Source organism: Mus musculus, chromosome 15 (genome assembly GCF_000001635.26).
Source record: "Mus musculus strain C57BL/6J chromosome 15, GRCm38.p6 C57BL/6J".
Taxonomy (NCBI): Eukaryota; Metazoa; Chordata; class Mammalia; order Rodentia; family Muridae; genus Mus; species Mus musculus.
The window spans coordinates 31,399,468-31,409,778 of record NC_000081.6 but is presented as its reverse complement, the minus strand read 5'-3'; the positions used below and the strand labels follow the sequence as shown (position 1 = coordinate 31,409,778).

The 10,311-nt window shown below is 49.1% G+C and overlaps 1 long non-coding RNA gene across 1 annotated transcript; it reads left to right on the top strand.

Moving 5' to 3' along the window:
• Window positions 1-1,071: 1,071 nt before the first annotated feature.
• Gm41286 lies at window positions 1,072-8,717 on the top strand. The gene is made up of 3 exons (XR_875100.1): window positions 1,072-1,324; window positions 2,508-2,620; window positions 7,403-8,717. It is a non-coding gene; the product is annotated as a predicted gene, 41286 (long non-coding RNA).
• The last annotated feature ends 1,594 nt before the right edge of the window (window positions 8,718-10,311 follow it).

Here is a 10,311-nt window from a genome sequence, read left to right as displayed (position 1 = left end):
ATCTAAAAGAGATGATTGGAGACCGACTGAGTTGTCTGGGCAATGGTATGCTGCCACATGCTAGGGACCAGGTGTATATTTTGCTGAAAGATACTCTGCTCATTTATACCTTTCCTTCTGATTATGAAGCCTGCTCAGCCTTCCATGGAAGCATCCCAGAGTAAGGAGAGCCGTGTGCAGAGAGCAGAGGCACATGCTCATAGGCAATGCCCCCACCTGTCTCTGCTGGGCCTGGGCTGGCGGCTTAGCTCTGGGGACTGGAGCTGGGTGCTCCACAGCCTCTCAGTTCTGGAGCCACAGACTAGTCTCCTGGAGATGCAAACCTCTCCTGGGGCTGTTGTGACAAAGGGCTGAGACCAAGGTGGCTCAATGTGACACAAGCATATTTTAATTTTAAAGCCCAGAAATTCAAAGCCAAGGTTTTTGCAAGGGCAAAGTTTCCAGAAAAGAAAAGAGCTACCAACTTGTTTAGTTTGCCCAAGATTAGTTTCAGTCCTGAAGCTCCCACACATACATACCTGTATTCTCAGTATAGCAGGACAGGTGGACTCCCACCCCAGCAGACACATGGAAGTCAACAAGAGCAGTGTCTGCCTGATCCTCTTTGTCTTCTTGTTCATATTTAATGCCTCATTGAACATATACATCCAACAGATATTTGCTGAATGAATGCCCCTTATTAGCGAGTGCCTAACTGCTGTTACTACTACCAGTATTGCCAATACATAGGACAAACGGGATGTATCACTTGGCCCAAGGCCTAAGAGAAGTTTTGTGCTACTATACTGAGCCAAGCAGGGTGAGTTGAACACAGTGTCTGGAGCCCACTTCATGCTTGTGCTTCAGACACTTTGCACCAATGTCTGGCTCCATCATGTGCTTATGGTCTCATTGCTGGGTCATGTTCTGGGTCATGGCCAACCACTGAGCAGAATGTTTTCCAGACTAACCCTCATAGATCCCCACCTGGGTTGCCCTGGGCAGAGGTCCTCCTGCATGTGCCTCTGGAGTGATCTGACCGAGAGAAAGCTCTCCTTGATGAGAGACTTAAAGGAACCTGTCCTGGGATCTTCCAGATGCTTGCAGAGTGAATGGAAGTTTCTTGAGACAGCCACATTTGTGCTGAAGAGCTTTCAGACAGATTGATTATTTAGAGCTCTGTGATTGTAGAGCTGGGATGTTGCAAGCCCAGAGCCAAATTATCCTGGGACATATTTAGTCTGTTAACAGCCACCTCTGTGTCTGAGCTAACACTTTGATGATGAGAGACAACGAAGCCTTTGAAAGGTGTTTAGTGGACCTGGAGCCTTCACCAATCCCTAAGGTAAGAGGCCAGGAGAGGCTCGTAGCAGAGATTTCTGTTCTCTGCTGTAACCTGCTTACCTTCTGCTGCTGCTGCTGCTGCTGTATCAGGGAAAGCTTCTCGACTGTGCCTCTTTTCTTTTCTTTTCTTAAAGATTTATTTATCATATATAAGTACATCAGAAGAGGGCATCAGATCCCATTGCAGATGGTTGTGAGCCACCATGTGGTTGCTGGGATTTGAACTCATGACCTCTGGAAGAGCTGTCAGTGTGCTCTTAACCGCTGAGCCATCTCTCCAGCCCTGACTGTGCCTTTTTCCATCCTGTAACTAAAAGGCTCATGCAGCTGCTTCCAGGAGGACTGAATTATTATGGGGCACTTGAATCCCTGTCCTCAAGCCTGTGATCACTCATATTCAGCTTCGTAATAAGCTATCTTTTATTTCTTTTATATCAACAGTCACTGCACCATCCTTTCCTCCTAGAATGTCTTAGCCAGGAGTGTAACCCACAAATTATGTCTGGTCAGTCTTTCCAGAGACTCACTGAGCTCAGGATCCCAACACACAATCAGTAGGAACACCTGGCTCTGCTTTCTGCTCCTGGACACTGCCACCCCTTCGGTCCAGCCCTTGCTGCTCTTGGACTCTTTATTGCTGACCTCGGGACTGGCCCTCCTGGAGAATCTGGCAGAAAGCCTGAAGTTTAGGGTGGCCCTGGGAGGGAGGGGAGTGGATCTCAGGGCTGGTTGCTCTTTGGAATCTCTGGGGTGAGTGAAGTCAGGCTAACTTATGTTTGGAATCTGCACCCCAGGGCCTCCCTCACCTCTGTTACTTATTGAGTGGTTGGTCATCCAACTGCCTGGTCAGAGTCCACTCCAGTTCTGAAGTCCCTCACAGAGGGTCAGAGTCTATTCTGCAGTCCAGAGGCGCAATCCGGAGGCACATCACAAACCCTTCTCTCTGTCTCCCTTTTCACTATCTTTAGTATAAACTGTTGAGTATAATTATAGGCAGAAATGTCAATAAAATGGTCATGAAGCAGGAGGCCTAAACAAACCCCAGGTTGTTGCAAATTTAACAAGTAATCTGTTTTGCCATCCTGGTCTTCAGAGCTAGTTCCAGGACACCCAAGGCTACAGGAAGAAACCCTGTCTTGAAAAACAAACAACCAATCAAACAAAAATGTAATCTGTTCCAACAGTTAAGACTCAACAGTGAATCGCTGAGCTCAGGATCACACAAGGCGATTCAGACAGACCACCAGCATCTACTTCACTTAAAGAGCCAGTGGAGGCTGGGGAGATGGCTCAGTGGGTAAGACTATTTGCTGTGTGACCTTGAATACCTGAGTTCAAGTCCCCAGCACCCATGTAAAAAGCTGAGTGTGGCCAAGCGTAACTTGAACTTGAGTATTGGGTCAAAGACAGGAGGCAGAGCAAAGGCAGGAGGATTGCTCGGATTTGTTGGCTAACCAGCAAAGCGGGAAAACTGAAAGCCCTACTAGGGTCAGTGAAACCCTCTCTCAGGGGGAAAAAGACAATAAAGCAGGACACCCAGTAGGTCTTCACCTGGCCTCCACATGTGCACACACAGGAGTTTGCACTCCCCCCCCCCCAACAACACACACGCACACACACACACACACACACACACACACACACACAAATTCGTACACCACATGTAACACAAACATATGCCACTCTCCCCACACAAAATAAGTGGATCATGCAGGATGCTGAAATGATCTAGAAGACAGACAAGGTCGGGTAGTCTTCATTCCTGGATTCTGGCCTTGCTCCACCGTGATGGGGTCAGGGCGGTGTGGGATGGGTGTCAGGTGGATGTGTAGACCAGTGGAACAGAGCTGAGGGCCTGTGGTCTGTCTGGCGAGTCAACCATGCCAGGAGCTGCCATGGGGAAGAATGGCTTTTCAACAAATATGACAATTTGGACCAAATATCTAAATGCAAAATTTATGATGTTGCATTTGGCTTCTGAGATAAGGCACCAAAGGCCCCAACACAATAGGGAGACTTGATAGAACTGCAATTAAAACTTAATCTTCTCCAGCAACCCACAGAACGGGAGGAAAGATTTGTAAATCATTTATCAGGGACGAGTAGAAAAAAATACAATCGAAACTTGTTCAGCTCGACAATAGTCAGAACTCAATTTAAAAGTGGTCAGAGAAAAAAATGGGACTGGATGTAGGTGCGTCTTGTGCCTAAAATCTTAGCACTTGGTTGGCTGAGGTAGGGATACAGGAGGCAAGCCTGGGCTACGTAGATAGTTTAAGACTAGACAAGGCTACATAGCCAAACCCTGTCTCAGGGAGGGTGTAGAAGAAGAAGAGAGAAGAAAGGAGAACAGGGAAAGGAAGGAAAGTAGGGGAGTGTGGGAAAGGACTCACATGACCGTTTTTTTTTTTAAACTTAGTATTTATGAATTTTCTCCCACACTGAAAGAAAGAAATCATCCAGCCAGTTGGCATTTCAGGAGGGCCCAAGTTTTAAGTTCAAGGGACTGGAGAAATGGCTTTCCCGTTAAGAGCACTGGCTGCTGTCTCAGAGGGCCTGGTTTGGTTCTCAGCACCCGCATGATGGCTCCAGTTCCCGGGATCCTATGCCTATGCTAGTACTTGTGAGCAGGCCCCAGGCACCTAAGTGGTTTACAGACAAACATGCAGGCGAGACACTGATACACATAAAATCCTTGTTCACGTTTGTGCAAGCTGTGGGGCGCTCACTGCCACATTTGCTTGCATTGAAGACTATTTGTGAGGACACAGACATTTTCACACTCCTGAGGGTGGAGGAGGGAGCGTCGGGGGTGTGGACCTTTTCCACACTGCTTGAGCACTGTGGAGAGGAGGGCGCCTTAGAGCAGAGATGTTCTTTCCTTGCCCTCTGGGGACCAGCTGGCTGCAAGCTGTCCCAGGAGCGGTCCTGGTTCTTGACTTCCGATCTTTCTGTTGGGCTACTGTAAACTCTTAAAGTCTCCAACAAGCTATGTCTTCGCACTGTATCTGCTTCTTACCACAGAGGAATTCAGGGCAGAATGAATAGAACCCACACTTCTTTCTTTATGTAGCTGAGCATGATCCCCAGTTTCTTACATCTTTACAATCTGCTTATGTGTTTGTGAGTGTGGGTACCACCATGCCACAGTGTGGGGGTCAGAGGCCAGTGAGTAGGGCTTTGTTCTCTCCGACCATCGTGTGGGTGCTGGGAATTGAACTCACACTCTGAGGCTGGCCAGCAGAACTGTACTCTCGTTCCCCCTCTCCCACCTGCTTAGCACTGCATAGCTCCTTGTCCTTGATCAATGGATGAGAGATAATTCAGATTTCTCGGTTGTTAAAAAAAGACAGTGCTGTCATGGGGAACCGGCCTGAGCAACTGTCACCTACATGGCTTTTGGAGATAAACAATGACCCATCATCCAGTGGGCGTCGAAGGCCCTCACCTGTCTTAGACTGACTTAATGCTGTAACAAATACCACAGGCAGAGCAGTTTATAAAGAATGACGATTTATGTCGTTCAGGGTCCTGGGGGCTGGGAGTTCAAGGGCATGATGCCATTGTCTGCTGAGGTCTTCAGGTAGCACATGACACGGGGCCTTACTTAGAAGACAGAGCGTTGTGTGTTGGTGTAGGGCTCTTGTCCATGGATAACTCATAATAGTTCCCACCCTATTAGTCACCCCAATAGTTCCAGTTCACACAGGGTCCATATCTAAGTGCCATCAGGACATGGACTTGGGGACACATTCCACCCACAGCATCGTCTGCCCAGGCTCAGGTGTACCAGTCAGGAAACTCTCTGAGCTGCCCTATCCAGGAGAGAACAGCTTGGAAGCATAAAACACACTGTAGCTGTCCTCAAACCCACCTGCAGGGCAGACTCAGGAGCAACTCCGAGATCGAGCCCCTGCGGGGAGTGATAGGATTTTCCCTTGTTCCCAGAGACTGCAGGAAATTTGCTTCATTGAGATGAATGAAGTGAGCAGTCGATAGCTCTAGCCCATCGGTAACGCTGGCAAGATGGAGGATCAGGCTAAGGTGCCTGCTACCAAGCCTGACCTCCTTACCAGCGTGGTCTGACTCCAAGTTGTCCTTTAACCACTGCATTTGGGTGGTGGCATGTGTGAAGCAAACAAACAAACAAATAAATGTAATAAATGTAGCTCAGTTGGTGACATGTTTGCCTAGCGTCCACAAGGCCCCAAGTTCAGGCCTCAGCATTTCATTACCCGTGCATTATGGTCCCCATCTGTAATCAGAATTTGAGAGGTAGAGGCAAGAAAATCAGGTGGTCAGGGTCATCTTTGGCTAGTTTGAAGCCAGCCTGGGCTACATGAGGCCTATGTAAGAAAGGAAGGAAGAAAGAAAGGGAGAAAGGAGGGAGGGAGGGAGGCAGGGAGGGAGGGAAGGTGTACTACCTCTCTTTCCCTGGAACTGAGCTGGCAGTGTAGCAGAAATGATGCTATGTGGCTCTCAAGGCCAAATCGAGAACAGTTCTGACTTCTGTTCTCTCTCCGTGTACTCCATCAGCCCGATTCTGCAAGGAACCTTCTACCTTCTGAGCTGAGCAAATCCCAGTTATGGGAGGGAAGCAGGCACAGTGTTTCACACAGGGGCCCAGCCAAACCCCATCTTTGGGTCATGGCAGCTCAGGTGTCAAGAGTAAAGGAGCCCGCTCTGCCTCAGGCCCAGCCACCCTCACATGTTCTGCTGGGACCCGGGTAACCTCACTCTGCTCCCTGCAAAGGCTGCACCCATAGCCCCTGGAATCCATGAAGTCTTGCCTCTGGTCTTCAGTTAGGCATGGTTGTTACGCAGCAGAGGCAGTGAGGGTACAATCCAGCATGGGGTGTTGTTGGCTGAGGGTAGGACTTCAGTGAGATGGAGTCTTTCTGTAGAGCGCCCCCCACCTGACTTCAGACCCCAGCTCCATGGCCCTACGAAAGCTGCAAACCTTTCTGAACCTGGGATGCTCTCCCCTGCGCAGTTTGGGCAACTGTAGCCTCCAGGAGTGGAGGTGAGGGTGTCAATGCGCAAACAGCTCAGGGGAAGTGTGGTCAATGTTTTCTGCCACTGGTGAGAGCAGCACAGGGACTGGCCACAGGAGGATTTAACAATGCTGGCTTCAGGGTGCTCTGAGATGTCTTTGTCTCACAGTGGGGTAGCTGAGAAAGGCTGGATGTGTTTCTCTGCGTTCTGTTTGGAATGCGGGACACAAAATCCACGTTCCATTGGAAAGAGTTAAAGGGGCTTCTGCCAAGAGGCCTGGCATGGGGGCACAGTGCCTAGCCAGAGAGAGGGAAGTCAAGAACTGGGAAGACAGAGATGTTGGCTTGGTGCATTCATTTAGTTATTCGTGGCCACGTGTGCAACACATGTGATTAGAGAGAACACAGGTGAGACCTCTGGTAGACAGCTGCGAGTCTGCAGTCTAGGTTGGGTGTCAGCGTATGCATCAAGACTGTCAGGCTCTGGTCAAAGCCTGATGACCCTCAGGTCTCCTGCTAGGACAGGGACCCTGTCCCCTATCTCATGTCCCCAGTGCAGACACGTGTGTGTGGTGTGTCTTAGAGTCTGCTAACTTTCTCTTGGTTGACCTGGCATGTCCTGGGCAGGCAAGTGGCATCCATCTCTTATCCTTATGTTTCCTGGTTCCCAGATACTAACAGTTCTCTCCTATGGCTTAGGCTTCCCTCAGCAACCAAACCTGGAGAGGTGATTCTCAGCCGTGCAGAACAGCCTGTGACGGGGGAGGCTGGGAGCAGAGTTCTAAGGACCTTGAAATTACTTTGCTGAAAGCCTACTTAGGATAAACTCTTATTGTGCAGTAAATCTGTGCGAGCCATCTGCCTTTATTAAAGACTATGATTTGATGGCTGTCCCGTAAAACACGCCTGCCATGGCCACCACTCCACCAGAAAGGAGATTATATTATAATCACTCTGGGTTCCCGAGTGGTTAAGCCTCATTGTGCTCATCATTGCTCGTAGTGGGTTCTTAATAAGGGGAGAATGAATAACTGGATAAAGGCACCGGCAGTTATGAGGACCTAATTAAAATCTTTCCAATTTAGATCTTGCAGCTGGAGGGAGGCAGCTGGGATTCTAACCACCGCCCCTGTGTGGCTCTGCTGGATCAATCCCGGGTTTGGTAGATTGGAAGGGAGGGCAGGCCGGTGAGATACAGATCGACAGCTGCCTGGCCCTCTCAGCCTTTGCACTGTAGCTTCAAGATGGCACCTGCCCCCAGGACCCCTGCCTGAACGAAGAGTCTTGGTGACATGACTGGGATCACACCTGGTGGGGACCTTGAAGATCTTAGAATTGGACTCTGACATTACCGACAACTATGTACTGCAGAGCAGCCTTGCATCCTTGGTAACCTCAGTCCCTTGGGGCAGCCTGACTTGGGAATGGTGCTGCTATTGTTGACCTCGCTGGTCACTGACCCCGTTTGTGATAGTCCTGGATGCAGCGGGCACCATTTGCTCTAGCCGATTACTGGTACAGTCAAGCACTTTGACTCGCTTCTGACTCTTGGGGGGGCTCCTGGGGGAGGGTCTAGCCTGCCTATGGGGTGCTGGTTTACCCTGCTTTCATTTGGGAATTCTCTTCCACCCCAAAACACTGGCTCCTTGTCAGTTTTCAATCATGGGACTGTGAACTCAACTTGTGGGTCTGCGGCATGTCCCCATAGGAAGCCCCAGGAATGGGCCTTAGTGACACAAGCCTGTGACTGGACCTGCCTCAAGGACCCAGAACTGAGAGCACATGTGTCTCAGGGGTCCCAGTCTGGGAGCCGCTTTCAAACCTTGTGGCACACTATTTCCAGTATGTTCCCATTAAAAAACCATGCTCCCCACAACAACAACAACAACACAACAACAGCAGCAGCAGCAAACCCAGATGCCATTCTCTGATGGCCGATTTGAATTCTAGAAACAGCTGAGTCTGGGGATCCAGGCTGGCGATTCATTTTGGAACACACATGTGGTTTTTTAAGTGGGAATCGAGGAATGCTTTTATGTCTGTCAAACTGGTCTTCCTAAGAGACTCCCAACCTGATATTCTAAATCTAATGCTGATTCCCTCAATAGAGGCAGCATGCTGATTTAAAGTGCATCACTCAGAGATGGCTCAGTGGGTAAAGGCCCCTGTGGCTAAGCCCGATTCTCTAAGTGTGGTGGTTTGCATAGGAACAGTACCCAGGGACTCAGGTATTTGAATGCTTGACCCAAAGGGAGTGGCACTATTAGGAAGTGTGGTCTTGCTGGAGGGGGTGTGGCCTTATTGCTCAAGCTCAGCTCCGTGTGGCTTTAGCAGTCTCCTTCTGCTGCCTGCAGATGAAGATGTAGAACTCCCAGCTCCTCCCCCAGCACCACGTCTGCCTGCACACTGCCATGCTTCCTGCCATGATAATAATGGACTGAACCTCTGAAACTGTAAGCCAGCCCCAATGAAATGCTTTTTCTTTATAAGAGTTTCTGTGATCATGGAGTCTCTTTACAGCAAGAAAACCCCAGCTAGGACCCTAAGTTTTATCCCCAACACCTGTACAGAGGAGAGAACCAGCTCTCACAAGCTCTCCTCTGACCTCCAAACACACTCTGTGGTATGATGCCCCAATAAATAAATAAATAAATAAATAAATAAATAAATGTGTCTTTTAAAAGTATGTCTCTCCAGATAACAGGGCCAGCATCTATGTGGGAAGTTCTCTGTGAGAGCTTGGTCCGCGCCCCCTCCCCCATGGTAAGGCATGCTAGTTTCATAAAGAAATAAGTTTTGGTGTCCAGTGACAGGTACCACTTCTTGTTCTCTGTGTCTTCAGAGGGAGTTCCTGCTGAACCCTGCCACACGAAAAAGATGAAATGTATTTACTGGAATTAAACATTTGTGAGATTCAAGTTGGGATTTATTTCCAAGACTCTCTCCTAAGTAGTGACATTCAGGTCACCTTGAGTTTCTGTGGCAAACTCATTATCAGTCACCCCATGACCACATCTCCCCTCTGCCTTCCGAGGAGGCCTGCAGCTATTGTGCTGAAATTTATTTCCCTTGCAGCCAGAGACATACTAAGCAGAAGCAGAAGCCAACCGATTCCTGCAAAACTTGGGTTTCCTGGTAGGAGGCACAAATATGGGTGCACTTTTCTCCCACGTCTTGCTGTTTCAAAGGTACATGGAATATCTGGAGCAACAGAAGCCCTATGAAAACAGGAAACAAGCCTTAACACCAGGAGCCCAACTGACAAAGATAGACACAAAGCTGGGTCCTTCGTGACAGCAGACATGACCAGGAGAACCTGTGCGGGCCACCGCCTCGTCTCTTAGCATCAGACCCACAAGGAATTATCACAGACTATTCCTCCACTCAGGAAATGCTAAGTGAAGCCTTGGGGCAGGTGAGGACACCCCAAATACTCAGGGGACGGATGAGAAGAATCAGAGATCATAAGGTTAACAGATCTTGTTAAAGAATTTTGGAACCAGAGGCTCTAACGTGTAATATTATCTCTGACTTACAAAACACACTCAAGCAACTTCACATCATAGTGTTGGGGTGGCCATGGTAAAGATGACACCTGCAACCGAGCACTCAGGAAGCTGAGGCAGGAGAAACTTCAGTTTGAAGCCAGCTTGGAGTTGCTCGTGCCTCAGATGCTGGAGGCAGGAACCGGATTGTGCTGATTAAGGTTCCTGTCAGGGAGTGAGAAAGAAGTCTCAAGGAGCTCTGCCTGGATTGCCTCAGCCCATTACCAGGGTCGCCATTACCAAGGTCTTAATCTCAATCTTCATTACACCTGAACCCCAAATCTCAGACACACAGCAGGTGGGACAGATTGGCCTCCTAAGGCTTCCATTGCCCATCACACCAGTTCTGTGCCTCGCACGACTGTACTCAACCCACGAGTTCTTACCATGTCAGTGAAGAGCTTCGGGTTATAAGGGAGGTTGACCCCTTCTCCCCCCACCTATTTTCC